Below are 22478 nucleotides of genomic sequence, written 5' to 3' on the forward strand. Positions count from 1 at the left end.
GTAATATTTTCATTCACTGACAACTAACGCGATTTTGAAAATGACAGGGAATTAAAACACAAAGTGTAAGACAAATTTTAATAACTTGATGCATTGATAAAACTTTATTTACATGGACATTATTTACATAAATGCGAGGACTAAATCACAACTACTTGCCCCCACAACTTCATCACTGTTAGGCCGGGTTCCCACGTAGCGTAAACGCTACGGAATTCTGTGCAGAAATTCCGCTGCGTTTACAGTAGCAGCAAAGTGCATGAGATTTTGAAAATCTCATGCCCACGCTGCGGGGTAAAAATGCAGCGAAAACGTTAATAAACTGACTTGCGGTGCAGAATTTAAATACGCAGCATAAATTGACAATTTATGCTGTGTTTTCGATGCTTTTCTGTTGCTGGTTTTCCCCAACAAATAGCCAAGTGTTGCGACTTTTGCGGCAGAATCAGGAGACGTTTCATCCCATATGACCTCTGCAGCCAATCACAGGCTGCAGGGGCCACATGGGCTGAAGCAGCATCCTGGGAGGCCGGACCAGACGACAAAGGAGGGACGCGTCACCATGACAACGGCTGGGTTAAGTAGAATTATTTTTTTTCTACCGTTGCTTTCCACAGCTGAAATTCTGCCCGAATTGTGGTGCAGTTTTTTGGACGGAATGTACTGCGGGTTCCAGGTCGGATACGCTGCATAGTTTTACGCAGGGTATCCAACTCTTTAGAACCCTGCCTTACATTTTCTTTTCTCAGCATGCTTTGTTGCCAGTGGTATAAACTGCCAGTTAATCTTAAAGAGGCTCTGTCACCACATTATAAGTGACCTGTCTCCTACATAAGTAGATCAGCGCTGTAATGTAGGTGACAGTAATGCTTTTTATTTAAAAAAAACGATCTATTTTCACAACGTTAGGAGCGATTTTGGTTTATGCTAATGAGTTGCTTAATGCCCAAGTGGGCATATTTTTACTTTCAACCAAGCGGGCGTTGTACAAAGGAGTGTATGACGCTGACCAATCGGCATCATGCACTCCTCTCCATTCATTTAGACAGCAGAATCGCGTTCTTACTAGAACATGATCTGCAGCCACATACACAGCGATTCTGCTTGATTAACATTAATCCAGTGTCCTGATAATGAATACACATGATCATCCAGCCTGGACGTCATGTGTATTCAGAATCCTGACACTTCTGAATCTTTTCTGTGAGATTCCAGCAACGGAAACGAAATCTCGTTTACCTCCGTAATCTCGCGAGATTTCGTTTCTGTTGCTGAAATCTCAGAATAAAGATTCAGACGTGTCAGGATTCTGAATAAACATCACGTCCAGGCTGGTTACATTATTCTACCGAGGAAAAAGTCAATGGGGGTCTGTTAAGAACTGTTCGGGCATGTTCAGACGTGGCGTATTTCTGCAGACACTGTGCAGATTCCGTTGCGCCTTTGCCTAAAATGTGAAGTAAATTGCTGCGGATTAGTCGTTGTGGATTCAGGAGAAGAGTACATCCTGCTCTCTTTTAAAACATTCCATCTCAGTCTGGCTATAGACCTCGAAACACATAGATCCAGCCAGAATGATGAAATATCCTGTTCGTGAAAGCAATCCGCAACGCAACACACATAACATCTGCGGATTTCATAACGTAAATTTGCATCTCCATTGAATTCAATGGAGAAATTCCGCCACAAATACGCATCAAGTCCACAACAGCCAGTGTATGCTGCGGACACCAAATTCTGCACCGCAGCCCATGGTCCGCAGCGGAGTTGTCCGCAACGTCTGCACGAAGATAATTAAAAGGTGTGGAAACCAATGGACAGACTGTCTGCTGCGGCTTTCCAGTGCGGACTTTCCGCAGCGGAATTCCACAGCAATTCCGCCACATCTGAACATGCCCTTATACTACCATTTTATTATAAATTCTATTATATCGGGTCTGTCAAAAAAAAACTCTTGGTGCAAATATGGACAAAACCTTAAAGTCCTTTTAGACCAGGGGTCTCAGGCACGCGGGCCACATGAGGCCCCTGAGGCTGTCATCCGCGGCCCGCGGGACACAGAGCTGCTATTATCAGCTCTGCTCCGGGACTCTGTGGAAATCCCTGACATCGCTGTCCATATATGGACAGTTTTGTCAGGGTCTTCCCCAGAGCGGAGTCCCGGGCAGAGCGCTAGTATCGGCTCTGCTCCGGGACTCTGCGGAATTCCCTGACATCGCTGTCCATATATAGACAGTTTTTGTCAGGGTCTTCCCCAGAGCGGAGTCCCGGGCAGAGCGCTAGCATAGGCTCTGCTCCGGGACTCTGTGGAATCCCCTGACATCGCTGTCCATGAATGGACACGCGATGTCAGGGTCTTCCCCAGAGCAGAGTCCTGGGCAGAGCGCTAGCAAAGGCTCTGCTACGGGACTCTGTGGAATCCCCTGACATCGCTGTCCATGAATGGACACGCGATGTTTGGTGCTTCCCCAGAGCCTGAGTCCCGGGCACAGCGCTGGTATAGGTTCTGCTCCGGGACTCTGTGGAATTCCCTGACATCGCTGTCCATATATATGGACAGTTTTGTCAGGGTCTTCCCCAGAGCGGAGTCTCGGGCAGAGCGCTAGCATACGCTCTGCTCCGGGACTCTGGAATCCCCTGACATCGCTGTCCACATATGGACAGCGATGTCTAGGGCTTCCCCAGAGCTGGACAGTGATGTCAGGAGCACAGCTGGAGTCCCAGTAGGAGCGCTAGTAGTGCTCTGCCCGGGACTCCAGCTCTGGGTTTGCCCCTGACATCTCTGTCCATATATGAACAGTGATGTCAGGAGCAGAGCTGGAATCCCAGGCAGGGTGCTAGAAGCGGCTCTGCTCCGGGACTCCAGCTCTGGGCAATCCCCTGACATCACTGTCCATATATGGACACTGATGTCAGTTGCTTCCCCAGAGTTCCAGAGCAGAGCCTATACTGTGTATGAACAGTGACATCAGGGGCTCATCCAGAATAGGAATCCCTGGCCAAAGCGTAGGCAATGCTCTGGCTGGGGATTCCACTCCTAGAGGGAGACTTAATGGAGCTATCTACTGGGGGTGTCTGTGGCACTATCTACAAGGGGTGTGTGTGGCATTATCTAAAGAGGGCACTGTGGCAGCATCTACAGAGGGCACTGTGACGGCATCTACAGAGGGCACTGTGGCAGCATCTACAGAGGGCACTGTGGCAGCATCTACAGAGGTCACTGTGGCAGCATCTACAGAGGTCACTGTGGCAGCATCTACAGAGGTCACTGTGGCAGCATCTGCAGAGGGCACTGTGGCAGCATCTGCAGAGGGCACTGTGGCAGCATCTACAGAGGGCACTGTGGCAGTATCTACAGAGGGCACTGTGGCAGCATCTGCAGAGGGCACTGTGGCAGCATCTGCAGAGGGCACTGTGACAGCATCTACAGAGGGCACTGTGGCAGCATCTACAGAGGGCACAGTGGCATTTTCTACAGAGGGCATGGTGGCATTTTCTACAGAGGGCACTGTGGCAGCATCTACAGAGGGCACTGTGGCAGTATCTACAGAGGGCACTGTGGCAGTATCTACAGAGGGCACTGTGGCAGTATCTACAGAGGGCACTGTGGCAGCATCTACAGAGGGCACTGTGGCAGCATCTACAGATGACTCTGTGGTAGCATCCACAGAGGGCACTGTGGCATTATCTACAGAGGGCACTGGGGTATTATCTACAGAGGGCACTGGGGTATTATCTACAGAGGGCACTGTGGCATTATCTACACAGGGCACTGTGACAGTGTCTGCAGAGGGCACTGTGGCAGCATCCACATGGGGCACTGTGGCATTATCTACAGAGGGCACTGTGGCATTATCTAGGGGTGTGTGGCATTATCTACAGAGGACAATGTGGCATTATCTACAGAGGGCACTGTGGCATTATCTACAGAGGGCACTGTGGCATTATCTACAGAGGGCACTGGGGTATTATCTACAGAGGGCACTGTGGCATTATCTACACAGGGCACTGTGACAGCATCTACAGAGGGCACTGTGGCAGCATCTACAGAGGTGGCAGTACCTACAGAGGGCACTGTGGCAGTATCTACAGAGGGCACTGTGGCAGTATCTACAGAGGGCACTGTGGCAGTATCTATAGAGAGCTCTGTGGCAGAATCTATAGAGAGCTCTGTGGCACGATCTAAAAAGGGGCTGCCTAATTTTGACATTTGTGTGTCTGCCAAACGCTGCCAACTGACCCGCCGGACTGCATTTAGCGACACTTAAACTGTAAAACTGGATTGTTGAAATTAGCAAATTTCCGGTATGTTTAAACCTAGCGCTATTATTACAGTAATGTAGTATTATAATAATGTAGTATTATAGTAATGTAGTATTGTTATAGTAATGTAGTATTATAGTAATATAGTGTTATAGTAGTTCAAATAACTGATTAATTAACAATAATTTTGTAATGTATAAAATTTGAAAGTAATGCGGCCCATCAAATTCCCATTTTTTTCTATATGTGGCCCACTTACCCGGCCGAGTTTGAGACCCCTGTTTTAAACGGCCCAATAATGGCCATGAAAATGAGCGGTAATCGCGCCGATCGGCCCCCGTTAGTTCCATTCACAAGGAGCAATAATCAGCAATGTGTTGGGCTGAATAACCGTTACTACGATCGCTCGTACCCATGCATTTGCATCATATTTGTATCATGTTGGCAGCACCTCTCCCTGTTTACACAGGGAGAGGTCCTGCCGATTAGCAACAATTTTTTGGTTTGCATAAAAGATGCGCTCAGTCGGCTGATCGCTGCCCTGTTTACACAAGGTCATGATCAGGAACGAGCATTCGCAGGAGCGCTCGTTCAACCAAACATTGGCTTGTTTAAAAAGGCCTTTACACAGATATTGTTGCTACCATTTAGTTATAGGCTATGGACACGTTTTGAGGAAATATATATATATTTTTTAATAAATAGATTAGTCAGTGTGTTTAGTGTAACTTTCTAATTAGTCTTTATTAAAAAAAAATCACTTTGCTTTTGGAGATACAACTGTTCTGTATCCTACGAATGCTCGTTCCTGATCATGACCCTGTGTAAACAGGACAGTGATCAGCCGACTGAATGCATATTTTATGCAAACCAAAAAATGTGTCAGATGTTAGAGCTGACTACTACTTTGGATTTTATCTTTATCACATTTATTATCTGTGCTACTCAAAACTTTCCATATACAATGACAATTATCAATATAATAGTTTATAGCAATCAAGGAAAACCTGATCATGTGTAACACCAGGACTTTACATAAGGGCAATTTTTCTCTTCTAGCAGTCGGCTTCGACCAAAATCGAGATAATACATTATCTGCCCCTTATACTAGTTAGAGCCTTTATCATAGTCTGCACTCTAATTTTTAGCCCTATTCCAACACAGTAATTTTTGGGGATTTTCGTTTTCATTTTTTCCTTTCCACCTTCCAAAAGCCATAACTTTTTTATTTTTCCGTCGATAAAGCCATATGAGGGCTTGTTTTTTGCAGGACGAGTTGTAGTTTTTCACGCCACCATTTATTGTACTATATACTGTATTCGGAAACGAAAAAAATTCTTTGTGGGGTGGAATAGGAAATAAACAGCGATTCCTCAATCTTTTGAGGGGTTTAGTTTTTATGGCTTTCATTGTACAGTAAAAATGGTATGTTAACTTTATTCTACCGGTCAATATGATTATGGTGATACCAAATTTATACAGTTTGTTTTTAAACTGATTGTTAAAAATACAATTTGTGTTTTGTCACCACATTCTGAGAGCAATAACTTTTTTGTTTCTCCATCGATTGAGGAGGATGAGGGCTTATTTTTTTACGGGGCGAGCTGTAGTTTCTATTGGTTCTATTTTGGGCTGCATGAGATTTTTTGATCACTTTTTATTTCGTGAAGTGACCAAAAAACAGCGATTCTGGCATTTTTATATCTTTTATTTCTATAGTGTAATAATTCAGACTTTTACGGATGCAGCGATACCAATTTAGTATTTTTTTTTACATTACTTCAAAGGAAACAGGTGAGCCCGCTCCAAGTATTACCCCCCGCACCACGATGTGCTATTACGTCGTGGTGCAGGTAGAGGTTGAGATTGCCATTCACATCCCCTTCCGAATAAAATTCAAACTTATTACTCTCACCCACAAAGCTCTCCACAGTGCTGCACCTCCTTACATCTCCTCCCTCATCTCTGTCTACCACCCTACCCGGGCTCTACGTTCTGCCAACGACCTTAGATTAAAATCCTCCATAATCTGAACCTCCCACTACCGTCTCCAGGATTTCTCTCGTGCTGCACCCGTCCTCTGGAATGCGCTACCCCAGACAATCAGATTAATTCCAAATATCCACAGTTTTAAACGTGCCCTGAAAACACATCTATTTAGACAGGCCTATAAAATTCCCTAATCTGACTCCTTTTCATGGCCCTCCATTTAGATTAGTCATCAGAATAAGATTCCCTCACACTCCTTCTCTTCATGTCCGTCATACACGGATACTGGCTGGTGACCGGCTCATGCAGCTTTATGTTACCACCGCATGTGTATAAAAATGGCCGGACCATTGTACAGAACAAACACTATTACACTTTGTGTCTCCCTTATGTCCTCATAGATTGTAAGCTCTTGCGAGCAGGGTCCTCACTCCCCAGGTTTGAATTGTAAATGAACTTTGTCACTATGTAATGTCTGATATTGTTTTCATGTTCCCTCTAAATTGTAAAGTGCTACGTAATATGTTGGCGCTATATAAATAAAGATTATTATTATTATTATTATTATTAGATAAATGCTGGCTGAACCCACCAATTTTGGCAGGATCGGCTGACTATCTAAAATGTATGGGAGTCTGAAGTCCCCGTTCTCCCTATCGCTGCCAGCGATCACACATGTATCCCCTATCCTGTGGATAGGGGATACATGTCTTTTGTTTAATGGCAGAGCAGGGAGATACCTCCCTGCTCTGCCGTAGTGTTCAGTGGCGTCCCGCTGTAGCAGCCATAGCCGACACGGGCCCCCTCATGCCGCGGGTCCCGTAGCAGTCACTACGGCTGCTACGGCGGTAGTTACGCCATTGTAGATAGATACATAGATAGATAGGAAGTCCACCATCCAGCAGCACCAGCCAAAATTATGGATGTGTGCACGCCCTAGGAGCCCTATCACGGCTCCAAGTACCCAATAGTAATCCAAAAATAGGCAGCACTCCAGGTCAAAGTGAAACATTTTTTGCTTTTAATAGCCCTTGTGCAACGTTTCGGCTCTACATGTGGAGCCTTTTTTCAAGCATCTGCTTGAATGCTTGAAAAAGGCTTCACATGTAGAGCCGAAACGTTGCACAAGGGCTATTAAAAGCAAAAAAACTTCACTTTGATTTGGAGTGCTGCCTATTTTTGGATTACTACTAGATAGATAGATAGATGATAGATAGATAGATAGATAGATAGATAGATAGATAGATAGATAGATAGATAGATAGATAGATAGATAGATAGATAGATAGATAGATAGATAGATAGATAGATGTAATATAGGAAAAGTAACCTTAATAAACTTACTTAATATGGAGCATTAAAAATAGATGCAGCATTTTTTTTTAATGCTCTATTGCATACAATTTAAATATAGAATGTAGCACTGACACGGGCGCCAAAGAACCTCTGAAATGGCTTAATTTTAATATGGATTTGCCTGTTTGCAAATCCGGGGTGAACTAATTGCACGACTCTATTTAGCAGATTGCCCTCAATGCAGATTTTCAGTTATTCATTCATTTGTAATCCTGAGTACCTATAATTTTTTTTATATAAATCAATAGTATGTGTGAATACATTTTGACACTTAATATACAGCTTTACACAACTTTCTTTTAATGGCAGGTACTCTGTCATTCTTGGTTATGGTCTACATAACACACATTTCACATGTCTACTGTTCCTTGCCTGATCATGATCCTCAATGAAGGATTTGAGGAGCATTAGTAGTATTAGGAGGTTTTAATAGTAAGGTCGTCTTATGATTCAGAGATCCTCAGAACTCCGACTTTATAATCAGAAATCTTCTATTCACTGCAGTAGGGCAGCATATGTGCATGCACCCCACCGAAAACATCTTCTGACAAAGTCTAAAAATGTTTGAAGCTGAACCTGCCATAGAAATAGATTATATCTTTACAATAAGATCCTATATAACAATGGCAAAGCAAATAAGAAGACGCTAATACTACAAATAAAATAAAAAAATGGTAGATAGGGGGCCTGTTCCAGATTTTGCACTGGGGCCCAGGAACTTCAAGTTACGCCTCTAGAAAGTCTAAGGACCAATATCAGGATTTGACACACAAAAAGAATCAGGCTCATTGCATGATAATATATTACAAGTCTCTGCTCAAAAGAAACTGGGTCATTTTTATAACATTGCAATGAAACGTTACCTAGCAGATCTTCAAAGAGATGTACTGTATTAGAGAACCATTCATAGTACCTTTCAAAGGGCTTTAGAAGCATGTCCCTGTTTCTTTTATTAAAAGAGACACCAGCCAATGTCTGCCAGTCCTGCCACCTTGAAGTGCAGACAAACAAAGCCCATCTGTGGGATTTATGGAGATACAGTATTAACTTGTCTGTGTACAGAACACAATGCAGAATACGCTGGAAATACATAGCCATAGTATGGTAATAATAAACATAATTGAAGTTGACTGCCAGGTTAGAACTGAACATTTGGCACCAGGCCTTACGGAGTCCCACAGGAACAGAAGTAATTAATGAACGGGATGAATAGTAGATCTGTTATTCCATATTTCTCTTGTCTCATTCATCGAGCAAATAAGATGCAAATATAATGTGTTCAATGGGGGTCTCCTGTGAATGTACCCTAAACTCTGTTCTCCTCATACCTAGAGCAGGTATCTGCTCTACAGAGGCGGTAATGCATCTTTCCCTCGCTGGGAAGAAGACTGTGTGTTGCTGCTTAACATTGTGGTTCTGACTTCCAAGACCATAAAAAAAGGTATTCAGGGGAGTATATATTTTTTTATCATCAGATGAGTCTTGGGACCAATGAGGGGGGGGGGGGGCTATAAGACACAACTCAACATATGTAAATTTTATATGCCCAGACCCAACATGCATGCTTGGAAGAACCATGTATGTTAGTGGGTTAGTATGATTGAACAATTGCCCATCCAACAGCCATCATGCTGAAGGTGGGGGTGGGGATGTGGGGAGGGGGCACTTATAAAAATATTCCAAGGTTGCTGATCAAAAAGGCATCTCTGGAGTTTGGTTTTGTTACATTGCTTTTTCTACACACTATCACTCTGGCTTTTTATTCTAAAGGGGAAGCTTCGTGCCATGCAACCATATTAAACAACCTGCATAGAGAATATAAGAAAACTTCTACATCAATATAATCTACAGATGTAGCTGTGTAGGGCATGCTAAGTAGACCAAATTGAATATTTCGAGCAGGGGGTTAGAAACATCTGATATAATGTAGGATTTTTTCAGGATGTAATTTATAAGGGAAACAATGTGTTATTTAGACGTGTTTATCTCCATTTGTTGCCATGGAATCTTCTAGAATGAATCATGGCATACTAGTTTCAGGCCTCCATATTGGGTAAACAAAAATGACAAGGTACGACCCACAGTATTATTTACAAAGCAACAAGATAATAAATTATTTGTTATTATAAGATATATTTGGAACAACGAAAAACAAACTTTTAATGCAACTTCATTATGACCATAACAGTTTTCAAGCTTTCTCCCTAATGACTTTTTGGAAATATTTTTTTTACTCTGCAAAAAATGGAACTTTCTGTTTCGAGCTATATAATTAGTATGTTAGAAGGTATCAGTTACAAGAGGATATTATATACTTAGCCACAGTGTAGAGTACTCAAGAGCTTTACCTGCCTGCACAAAGTGGTTTGATGATGTGCCTATCCTCTGTACAAATAAATACTCTTCTAGATATAGGTTTTACTTGTGTATATATATACAGGAGCCTGGCAGACCCTAAAACAACTCAGTTCTGGCGCTGATGGTGTCATGAACAGGAGGAAGTAGGGAGGGACAACCCTTGAGATTACGCATTCTAGACTCCAGCTTAGTAAGATTTTTTTGGATAGGACATCCACATTCACTTTGGGAGTTTATATTTTAAGGGTTGATGAAATGGCGAATGCAAATGTGTCATAAAAATCTAATGTTATGTGGGCAGATGGGTTCCATTTGTAATGACAGAAGCATAATTGGACTTTCCTTCACCTAAGGCAAAGATTGAATTTGGTACTCCTAAACGTAAAACTTAGCATATGGACAGTGGTTGTCGTAACCTATCTATGAACGTCATAGAGGGGAATCCTCCTGCTCAGGACCCCTCTCTGTGAACCAGAATGGAGAGCCACTCTGGTAGGCTCAGCCCCTCCATGCATTACATGGTGGACCATTTATCTAAATGGTTAGAATGTAATGCTACATGCTACTTCCCCTGATGATAACCGCTGATTGCCGAGGGTTAGGGAGACCTGCGGCGATCATCTAATCGTAACACCAGATTATTTTTAAAAAGGGTTTGTCTACATGAGACGACCACTTTAACTTTACACGCTTGAAGTTGGTAGAGTGGCTTGATGGCTCACTCCCTGGCACCCAGCACCGGTGCACGTACCCCACCATCCGTGGCTACACCCCTATGTAATTGTATTAACAACCCATGTTGCATCTCTATTATTAGTGTGCTTTGTCTCAGGCCAGATCACTCTCTATATAAATCAAACTGCGCTACATGACCACAATACTGAATCATTGGCAGTTAAAGGAGTCCACAGAAAATGCAGCTCTTCCTTTATTCAGCTCTTATATTGTTTTAAACCAAGCATGCCTTTCAATTACATGTTAAATGAATTTAGAAAATGTATTTGGTTGTAACAATTTTGTTTATTGGACTGTTATTTCAATGACATATGTAATGAGGCGAATAATTATGGCTTGTTTTCGTGTTACTGTAAGAAATTCAATTGCATTATTTGCTTCATTGAACCAATCCATCTTTAATAAGTAACTTCATACAAAGAGCTGCAATTTCAAGTACAGTTGTGCTGCACCACTAGGCTTACTAAAGTCATATGTTACTATATGCAACTTTCTGAAGTCAGGCCTGAGTGACCTTAGGCTGATCTACAGACAGTTCTCCCTTTGGATTTAGTTTATGAATATAATGGCTCCTTATGTATAACCACTACTAACTCCTGAGATGACTCCCATGGAGAATTGATCATTGCTGATTCCCCCGTTAGTTTACACCTGTGACGCCATTACCTTTGTGCATGCATTGGTACTCTACAGGGGACCCACTATGTCCCTTACAATTCACCTCCCCCTGATGATCTAATCATAAGAAGGCAATGATGTCAGCCCCTGTGACAACATACTGGCGGCTCAATCACCCCCTGTAGTGCCTTAAAGTGAAAATAGTATCTCCGACATGGGCTACCCCTGGCATTAGGTGCAGCCACCACAACTTTCTGGCAGCTGTGTGTCACCCATGAAATGTCACTGCCCATCATGCCCTTACCTGTGACATCACTACCTATTCTTGGGCTTTGAAGGGAAATATCTTAATGTCATTGACATTGATCATTATAATGTCATCATCCCTGTGATGGCATCACCCTAGTGTTGTAATCACATGAAGTGGTACCCTACAGCTAACAACCCCCTGATGATGGAATCATACTGTCATATCGGCCAACCTTGAAGTCACAACTACAGCATTATCACCTTATATGAAACCTCAGAAATAAGTCACCTCAGCTCCTGGGTGCAGCCGCTGCAGCTGTCCAACATTTGTGGATCTTGGTGCTTGATTTATATGGCCGGCCCCCCCTTATGACATCATCAGTGAGACATCACCTGGGATTTCATCACCCATTCTAAGGCGTATTGCATTTGGGAACATCACACAATGTCTCTTCCATTTACGGTAGAGGTAAAGAAAAACTTGACAGTATAGGGGTGAACTATGTGAATTGGCTATGAATTAGAAGACCGGCTATATGTGTTAGGTTAATGCAATCTCTACAATACAAAGTGAGTGATAACAGAGTGCTCTTTCCAGCGCTGTAGACCATAACACATTTTACAGAACGTACACATTTTTTTCATCTGGAGACGTAATAGAGACAGGATGCAGCGCTTGACATGTATAAAACATGAGCAGCAAGTTATAACCCTTGACATTGTAATAAATAAAATAACCAAAGACGATTCAGAGATGGATCATTATGAGAATCTAAAAATATACAGCAAGGAGCATGGCAGAACATTCAGTCTTGATAACTTGCATGACAGCATGAAGCACATATTCACTAATCTCATTAAGACATTCAGAAGTGATAACATCAGGAGAACATGTTGTGTTAGGAGGTATGCATGTTGTCATTACCTAAATATACAAACAGGACTCGAATTGCACTAAGCAGTATTTTATTATTGGGCCATTTGAAAAAGTTATCTAATTGTAAGAAAAAAGCAGGTATTGTAATGATAGGGGTAGGGAAACAGACAAGTGAGCCCTAATCTACCCGCCACTCAGTCCCTGCCTACTTGCAACGATCCGCCCTAGGCGACGGGGTACAACTGGGCGACGGTCCCTACGCTCAATAAGTGCACGACAGACAAACAAACAAGGGTACACAGAAGCTAAGGGAAATGGGGCAGCTGCCGACGGCAACACCGTGAGCAACAAGAGTAGTGAACGAGCCGAGTCAAACCAGGAGTGGACGAGGTACCAAACGCAGAGCAGGAGAGTAGTCAGTAAGCCAGGGTCAGTATGAAGCAGGGACAAATAGTTCAAGAAGCTGTAGCAGAGCCAGGAAAACAAACGAGAAGAATCAGAAGCAAGGAAGAACAGGAAAGGCAGGTATAAATAGACAGAGGGCGGGAGCTAGCTCCGTCTGGCCAGGCTGTGATAGGCTCTCCCACTCCTAAGCCTGCCATCCTGAGTGGTGGAAGGAGGAGTCAGTCTCACAGACATAGAAGCAGGTGCAGACTGATTACCTATTGGCGTAGAAAAAGAAGCTGTGCCTGGCAGATCCTTTACAGGTATAGTTGTAGGCTGAACTATAGATCTACTAATTTGAGTTGAAAAATAAAGGCAAAACTGTTACCTAACCTCCTCCTGCCCTCCCGGTGCCACCTGTACCAGTTATTTGTTAGAAAATCGCCCCAATGGTAGGAAACAGAGTAGTCTCTGTAGGCATTCCATGTACCGCCATATGGTGATTTAATGTGGCGCCATAATACGGAGATATACTCTCCTAACAACAATGCACAAGCAAGCCACACATTTCTTATGGCAGATTCTGTATATATCCTTCAGAAAAAAAATCTCTTTAACATTCCATCGGAGGCATACAGAGAACCGGTATAGGCCTATATACCTCCATGGTTGCTTTAGTGCATGTGCCATAAGGAATTTAGTTTTTAGTGGCATAACAATGAAATATATATCAAGATTTTTTTTTCAATTTAATGAAGGATAAGTTGGCTACAAAAAAGTATTTTGGAACATTAAAAAAACTACATGTACTTATATTTGGTTGGATTGTTTGCTATTTTGGAAAGGAACCTTCTAATTGTATGTGACTAAATAGATCCATTCCAAATTTTACTGTAAAAATTATCATTGGCCCATCCACTAAGGCTCTCTAACTGACCAAAACCTAGAATTCTGGGAAATATTCCTAAGCTTTCCCAAGGACCTCGGATTCGTGTTACCCAGCTTTTTATTGTTAATGGAGCATGCTATTCCCCATATACAGTAGGTTGGCAAAGATGTTTAAGGATCGTGAAGCAATCTTCCCTAAGTGTTCAGGGGAAAAAGTCGATCTAATACAGATGCTGTGGTTATGTCCCCAAATCATGAGATTTTGAGAGGAGCTTCTGAAAGATATCTTGGAGAGATATGGGGGGGAAATCCCCAGGGGTCTGACTGTTTGTGTGTTTTGGGTTATGATGGATTTAAGATTTCAAGGGAAATTAGGAAGGCGACTTTACTGAAACTTGTATACTGGGCACGTAAGACCATTAAGCACCACCAACGGTAAACTGCTGGAGGAAGTATGTAAAAAAGATGTTACAACATAAAAAAATCTTCTATTTTAAAAAGAATAGAGACACAGAGTTTGAGGAGATGTAGGAAAAATGGTTGGAATAAATATGGTTTATATGCGGATGGTGTGGGAGAGTCGTTTTTTTGGGTTTCTTTTGGCTGGGAGGGGTAGGGATTGTGGCTATAGTAATCATCTGCTTATTTTTTGGTGGTTTATTATACAAAAGTATAAAATGTGAGGGGGATATGCCTAATTGGACTTATTGTAGAATAATGGGGATAATGGACGATACAGGAAGAAGGAAAATAAATAGGGAAAATAGAAAGAAAGGGATATAATTATGAGAAGGATAAGAGTTCTTGGGATAAGTAGAGAGGGAAAACATAAGTCTTGATGACCTGGTAATACAGGTCCAGAGAAAATTAGTCCCTTATCATATCCCCCTATAATAAAGGCTAAAACTACAAAATGGGTGATTAACCCCTTAATGACCGCCGATAAGCGTTTTCACGGCGGTCATTCATGGGCTTTATTCTACAGCGCCGCCATTCTACGGCGCTGCTGTAGAATAAAGTAAACAGAGCAGGGAGCTGTCAAATCTCCCTGCTCTCAGCTGCTAGAGGCAGCTGAGGGCTGGGAGCGTCCCTGCTCTGCCGGGTGAGATCGATATTAGCGTGCACCGCATCTGAATGGTTTTGGAGAGAGGGAGGGAGCTCCCTCTCTCTCCCACCGACACCCGGCAATAAAATCGCCGAGTGTCTGTGTCTTCTATGGCAGCCGGGGGTCTAATAAAGGCCCCTAGGTCTGCCTGGAGCGAATGCCTGCTAGATCATGCCGCAGGCATGACCTAGCAGATGCCTGTCCGTTTTAAACGGACAGGCAGTAATACACTGCAATACAAAAGTATTGCAGTGTATTATAATAGCGATTGGAGGATAGTGAAGTCCCCTAGTGGGACTAGTAAAAAAGTAAAAAAAGTTTAATAAAGTTAATTAAAAAAAAAAGTGAAAAAAAAAAATCAAAAACCCACTTTTTCCTCTTACAAAATGCTTTACTATTAAAAAAAACTACAATGAAGCAAAAAAGTTACACATATTTGGTATCGCCGCGTCCGTAACGACCCCGACTATAAAGCTGTTACATTATTTAACCCGCACTGTGAACGCCGTAAAAAAATAAAATAAAAAACAATGGAAAAATTGCTGTTTTCTGTTAATCCTGACTTAAAAAAAATGTGATAAAAAGTGATCAAAAAGTCGCATCTACTCTCAAATGGTACCAATAAAAGCTGCAAGTCGTCCCGCAAAAAACAAGACCTTATACAGCTATGCCGACGCAAAAATAAAAAAGTTACAGCTCTTCGAATGTGACAATGGAAAAATCAAAAAAATGGCTTGGACATTAGGGCCCAGAATGCAAGCAGGGGGAAGGGGTTAATGAATATTCTAAAGTTTGTGTATATAAGGCTATGCAAATTTGATGCTTTGGCTTTTGAAATTAATATACTGTATTATAAAAACTTTCAAGGAAAAATAAAAACTTATATATATAAAAAAAACTGACCAAAACCTGAAAATACAGGTGCCGGACTGAAGACTTAGTAGATTATTGCTCCTTAAATGTAAATAACAGCTGTTCTAAAACGGAATCAATGTATGATGTAGCCATGGAAGGTTATGTACCTAGTAATAGAAAATCCTACCACTTTGTAAAAAGGATAATTCAGATATAATTATAATAACATGACATCATTCTGTTTTGGTAGTTAAACTTCTATGCGGACCTTGTCTGAGCTTGTTAACATTGTAAACAGACATTTTTTTTTATATATAACAGCAAACAACTACTTGACTTTTAAGATAATAGAAGCCGTCTTGCTTGACATCATGTGGATGGAATGTACAGCAAACAAAAATGACAGTATTTTACCTTCATCAGGTATAAACATAAGGCTTCTGCCGGATTTTTTTTCTTAAAATTATTTATGTAATTCTAAAGCTTTACCTCACATCAGCGTTGGCTTTCCGTTAGGGGTTCCGTCTGAGATTTCCGTCGGGTGAACCCCGCAACCGAAAGTCAAACTGAAACCACAGCTTCCGTTTCAGTCACCATTGATTTCAATGGTGACGGAAACAATGCTAATGGTTTCAGTTTGTCACCATTCCGGCAGGTTTCCGTTTTTCCGACAGAATCAATAGCGCAGTCGACTGCGTTATTGATTCCGTCGATAAAACGGAAACCTGCCGGACGTGAAACAGGACTAAGGAGGTAAAATAAGTAATTAAGATATATTACAAAGGGGAATATTTTTAATATTTAATAACTATCAGCCTCAACTTGTTTAAAGGTGAATTTGCTTGTTAAGCATTTTGCTTCTGTTGAGACATTGTGATGAATTGCAGCTTTGTCAGTGGGACAAAGCATGGAGGAATTTTCCGTTTTCTAGATCTAAATAATATATTTGAACAAAAAGTATATTCGAAAATGTCATAACTTTTTATTATGCACTGATTACGCTTAAAGAGGCTCTGTCACCAGATTTTCAAACCCCTATCTCCTATTGCAGCAGATCGGCGCTGCAATGTAGATAACAGTAACGTTTTTTGTTTTTTTTTAAACGAGCATTTTTGGCCAAGTTATGACCATTTTTATATTTATGCAAATGAGCCTTTCTTATGTACAACTGGGCGTGTTTAAAGTTATGTCCAAGTGCGCGTGTATTGTGTGTGTACATCTGGACGTTTTTACTTCTTTTACTAGCTGGGCGTTGTGAATAGAAGTGTGTATGATGCTGACGAATCAGCATCATCCACTTCTCTTCGTTACCACCCAGCTTCTGGCAGTGCACAGACACACAGCGTGTCCTCGCTCATCCGACGCGATGAAGTTCCTGTGGGAGGAAGTGAGTGACGTCACAGCGTGATCTCTCGAGAACACGCTGTGTGTCTGTGCACTGCCAGAAGCTGGGTGGTAACGAAGAGAAGTAGATGATGCTGATTCGTCAGCATCATACACTTCTATTCACAACGCCCAGCTAGTAAAACAAGTAAACACGCCCAGTTGGACATAACTTTAAACACGCCCAGTTGTACATAAGAAAGGCTCATTTGCATAAATATAAAAACGGTCATAACTTGGCCAAAAATGCTCGTTTTTGAAAAAAACAAAAACGTTACTGTTATCTACATTGCAGCGCCGATCTACTGCAATACGAGATAGGGGTTTGACAATCTGGTGACAGAGCCTCTTTAATAAACAGGACTTTATAAACCCTGTAAACTTCCATTCACGATCTTCTGTGCTCAACTACGAAGTGTATTGAGCTATTGAAAAGACAGCATAATTCACCTGAGACAGATTTAACTGACAGACACATTTTTCTGTTTTTACAGAATAAAGCCAAGAGATTATACCCTTCATTTTGCGCTACAAAGTCTGGAAATATCTATGATTTAAACACGCCTCTGACTGATTTACAATCTGCTCATAGAATAACAGTGCCAATCATTTTATTTAGCGCATGTAATGAAAACAAAAGAGTCTTGCACTGCAGTTTTTAGATTTAGGGAATATATTATCTTCATTTCCACAAGCTGTAGTTGTAGAAATGACAGAATTACAGAAATGATAGCAATAATAACGATTATTTATCACAAATATATTTCAAATATTTTTCATTATTTCGTTTAGTTGGGGATTGCTCCAAAGGTAATGTTTTTAGGGAAACTTTTTTAATGCAGTAGGTAAATATGCTGGAAATAGCAAGAAGCAGAGCGTATCAAAAGACCTACGACACTCAGCAATCGACATGTTCAGTATGTAGTCAAGGTTTGATCATGAGTTACTAACCAGTAGAATATTTACAGTATCTGTTAATAGCAGGGAGTCTGAATCTCTGATCATCTTTGTACGGCCTTGTCATAGTTACAATATGGGTCTATTTTAGCTGCAACGCCTAGTCCCCCCATAGTTCTACTGAAACAAACTTAGGCCCCATTTATATTACGTTTTGGCCTTCCATCTGAAGTATATATTGGGAAGACCCCCAACGTATACCTCCGACAAAAAGCCCAGACGTATCCCACTGTATGGCATACAGTGGGATACGTCGCCCGGGGACCAGCACTGGGAAAACACTTGAAGTCACTGTCTCCGGGACTCCAGCACTGCTCCTGATGTCACTTTCCATATATGGACAGTGATGTCAGGAGCTTCCACAGCGTTGGAGTCCCTGGGCAGTGCGCTAGTAGATGATCTGTCCCGTGACTCCGGTCCTGGGAAAGCAATATATGGACAGTGACATCGGGAGTAGTGCTGGAGTCCCAGTTGTCTATTGCTGGAGTCCCTGAGCAGAGCATCAGCTGGCGCTCTGCCTTGGAACTCAAGGACTGCTCCTGATGTCACTCTGCATATATGGACAGTGACGTCAGGAGTAGTTCTTGAGTCCCAGTTGTCTATTGCTGGAGTCCCCAAGCACAGCATCAGGCTAGCGCTCTGCCCAGGGACTACAGCACTGCTTCTGATGACACTGTCCATACCTGTGATGGATGCCATTCAGTGGCATCCATCACACTTAGGCTACTATGTTAAAAAAAAAAATATACTTTGTGGTAAAAAAAATATTGTGGGATCCCTCAGGATGGAATAGCATAGTCTTCTACGCTATTTCATGCTTCAAGAAAAGGTATACCGACATATATCAGCCCAAAAGGACACTCTTTTGGCCTCTGTCGTGATAATGGAGCCTTAGGAATACCTTTATTTTGTACGTCGGGAGCTTTCCTGACATACAAGATAAAACTAGGACAATAACATGATGTGAATTGGGCCTTAGGTGACTAAAGAACCCTACTGTAAGTTTGTTTAGTAGCACTGTGGGATCCGTTTGTTGTGACGTTAATACTGATTCTCCTCTATTACTGTCATGTGAAAACCCCATAGACATATCTGGAAAATTAACCTAGATTTTTAAGTATACTAAAGTGACCCTCCAGTCAAAAACTGACATGTAGGTCCAGAGCAGTGGTTGTCATAAACTCCCTGGGAACCTGTCCTGAAAATAACTCTCTGCGCACGCAGCAGCTCATGAAAACCGCTGTGTTGGACCTGCATAGGCAACACGGGAACACCTGAAGAAGCCCTTGGCAGAATGGCGGGAACTAGGTAAGTAGAACTATCGATAATGGATGGCACATTTCTTTTGGAAAAATCATACAGCTTTTTCCCAAGGGTCACTTTATTTCTCGTTAATGTACAACTGCCTTTTACAGTTAGCAAAAGATTCTCTGGTGGGTCCAAAACCTAAGCTGGACTTTATATAACATCAGACTCCGTATTTACTTTACATAAAATATATTTTACAGATCACATTTTATCATTCTGCCGCTAGAGAGCTTGAGATATTATTTTTAACTTGATTGTTATCCTTCCACTAACTGCTTAAAAAAATGAAAAGAACATGAAATTTTACATCATATTTAGTAAAGCAAGTAATTATTAGAAAATAATTTCAACAGGGACAAGGACTTCTTCCAAATGAGCTAATGTATCTTCAGTACAAAGAGAAACAAGTAAAAATCTGCTGATATGAAGAACCGTTTACAGTGTTGGATGCAGACATTGCAATTATCTTGTGTTTACAAAGGAATAAAATATAGTGAACTATGCATATTCTATTCGCAATAGCATGCCTTATTAATAACTAAAACCCTACTGAAAGTTTCCTCACTTCATTTACATGAGGGTGCTGTGACATGCTGTGCTATCTTTTAATTGTAATCCGGTCAATGGCCTAAACCCATCTCAGCGGAAAGGTTTACAGATAATATCTGTCACATCAACTGTGAAGGTCAATATCTGAGGAAAAAGTGATGGCCCTTTTACAACAGCAGATATATGCTGGTAAACAAGCGGCGACGATGTAACATGACAATCGGCGCTTGTTTAGCTCCATTTATATGAAGCAATCACTTAACTGTATGGGGACGAACAAAATCATTTGCTCGTTTCACGGCTGATTGCTGAGCCCGTTTACACAGCCGATAATCGGAAACGACCGTTCCGTTCCCCCAATCATCGGCTCGTGTAAGTTCACACTACATTTTGCAATTGTCCCTTTTAAAACTTTGTTTGAGCCTTCCAAATGTATACCTCTGACAGTGGCCTGTGTATAGTCATACAGGACATCTGTTACCCATAGGACCCTATTGTAAAAATAAAAAAGTATAAAACGCAGTATTTTTTTTTTATACTATATTCATACCGGTCTAGCGTATGCCAAAAGGATAACCTTTTAACATCTGCAACAACTCTGAAGTCTCATCCTATTCATTAGTTCTCTGTACCATTCTGCTATATACTTAGATGGGAGGCTATATAGTGCCCACGAGGGTCTCGTACTGCCAGGCCTCCACTTTCAACAGTGTGTTTTAAATATTTTAGTTTCATCCTAGGTTGTCTTCCCCTCCATACCAATTCCCTTAATAAGTAAATACCTATACTGATATAGACCCAAGACAAACGTCAAAAATAAAGCGTCCGCACATATCAAGAAGCAGCAAATATAATACCTATAGTTATACGTGAGGACATATCAAATATCCAAGACTGAATAAATACCACAAAGTAGAAATGTGTACCATGAAAAAATAGAACTACTTTATTACAAAAATGAGAAAGATGACGGCGAAACGCGCGTCGGGGCGTTGTGTGTGGAGATACTCACCATGCAACAAACGCGTCGGTACAGGTGTTAGGTCCCTGCATTGGTTAACTTGTTCCATGTACTTTTATATTGGACTCAGTTCAAATACTGCTTAGAATATTTCTTTGTGTCACTGTTTTTTTGGTATTTGTCCTTATGATATCCGTGTACTATTGTAATTTACCCAGTGTACATATACTTTTCTTGAACTAATTTACCTGTACTTTGCCGCATCACATGATGGTTATAGGTCATCTGCATATCATTGGTGTAGCCCTCATTGTATCTCCATACTAGTTCTTAATTGTCTGTTATATTGCTTTTAAGTCTTGATGGCCAGTATGTTTTTATTATTTTTGTAATAAATTATTTCTATTTTTTCATGGTACACATTTGTACTATGTGGTATTTATTCAGTCTTGGATATTTGATATGTCCTCACGTATAACTATAGGTATTATATTTACAATTCCCTTAATAAGCCTGCCAACTTTCTAAATACTTTCTCTGGAATACACATCGGCGAATTTCCTAAAATGTACAGGATCTGGGGCAGAAGAACCATTTTAATGCGTGAAACTCGGCCGGGTATTGAAAAGACCATTTTCTTTACCTACCACGAATTCTATCAAGAAGAGGATTTGTTATCACCCATAAACTTCTATGGGGCTCTACTTTGCCTTGGCCTCCGATTTCATATGGTTGTAACCGAAGCAGCACTATTAGCATTGCTTCTAGGGAAGAATAATCAGATAATATGGTACCGCACAGAGACACTAATACGATGGCACATGGAGTGTCCACAGGTCTGTAGTCCGGAGCTGCGTTGACTCCACATGCCTCTGTACAGCCTCCTGCACACAACCTTAACAGCCATTCCTCCTAAGTTCTCCATACACATGCATGCTTAACTCGTCCGAATGTGAATGTGTTCTCAATGCGGAGAGGGGAATATGCTGCTGCCAGACACCTCCGGTGGCACATTACAATGTCTCCCTTGAGAACAAACGATCGGGCGTGTTGGTGACCGAAAGTCGCCCGAACATATAATACACATTAATATCGGTTGGTATGGCCAGCTAATGTGGCCAACTTAAAAAAGACACAGGTTTATGTACGGATTTAACTAACATAGCAAATTGTAAAGACTTTACAGAATATATTACGGAGCTGCATAAATACAATTTTTCCTATTATGATGTTATTCTAAAAATGTCTCTCTTTATCCAATGACTGTTAATGGACTGCACATTACACATACAATTAGTCTGTTTCTTTATTGTATACTTTTAACAGTAATAAAAGCAATGATCTTTACAAAACAAATGCTATAAATGCTTCTAAAATATGAGATACATTTAGTGCTAATGTAAAATCTCAACATTAAACAACAAGCCCTCTTTGTATTTTTCCACTTTTTTTTTCCTACTTTCATTCAATATGTTGAAGGGCTCATATTACACGCTGCCTTCATCTCTTCTGTGTTTTACTAATGGCTGTTTAATTTACTTTTGATGTTATTTGAGCCATTTCAAATTAAATGCCTGTTCTTAGATGTAATTTTAATAAAGATTCCTGTCATCTCCTGAACTAATTAACCACTAGATAATTCA

The 22478-nt window shown here is 41.3% G+C and overlaps 1 protein-coding gene and 1 long non-coding RNA gene across 5 annotated transcripts in view; both read right to left on the minus strand.

Annotated features, from left to right (window-relative positions):
* ARHGAP24 (Rho GTPase activating protein 24) overlaps positions 1 to 22478 on the minus strand; it is a 923793-nt gene that overhangs the window by 378398 nt on the left and 522917 nt on the right. The window lies entirely within an intron of this gene.
* Positions 7895 to 11908, minus strand: LOC142739438 (uncharacterized). Its single transcript, XR_012880607.1, has 3 exons — positions 11858 to 11908; positions 8522 to 8626; positions 7895 to 8184 (listed from the first exon to the last, which is right to left on the minus strand). It is a non-coding gene; the product is annotated as an uncharacterized LOC142739438 (long non-coding RNA).

This window comes from Rhinoderma darwinii, chromosome 1, assembly GCF_050947455.1.
Source record: "Rhinoderma darwinii isolate aRhiDar2 chromosome 1, aRhiDar2.hap1, whole genome shotgun sequence".
In the NCBI taxonomy this organism is placed as follows: Eukaryota; Metazoa; Chordata; class Amphibia; order Anura; family Rhinodermatidae; genus Rhinoderma; species Rhinoderma darwinii.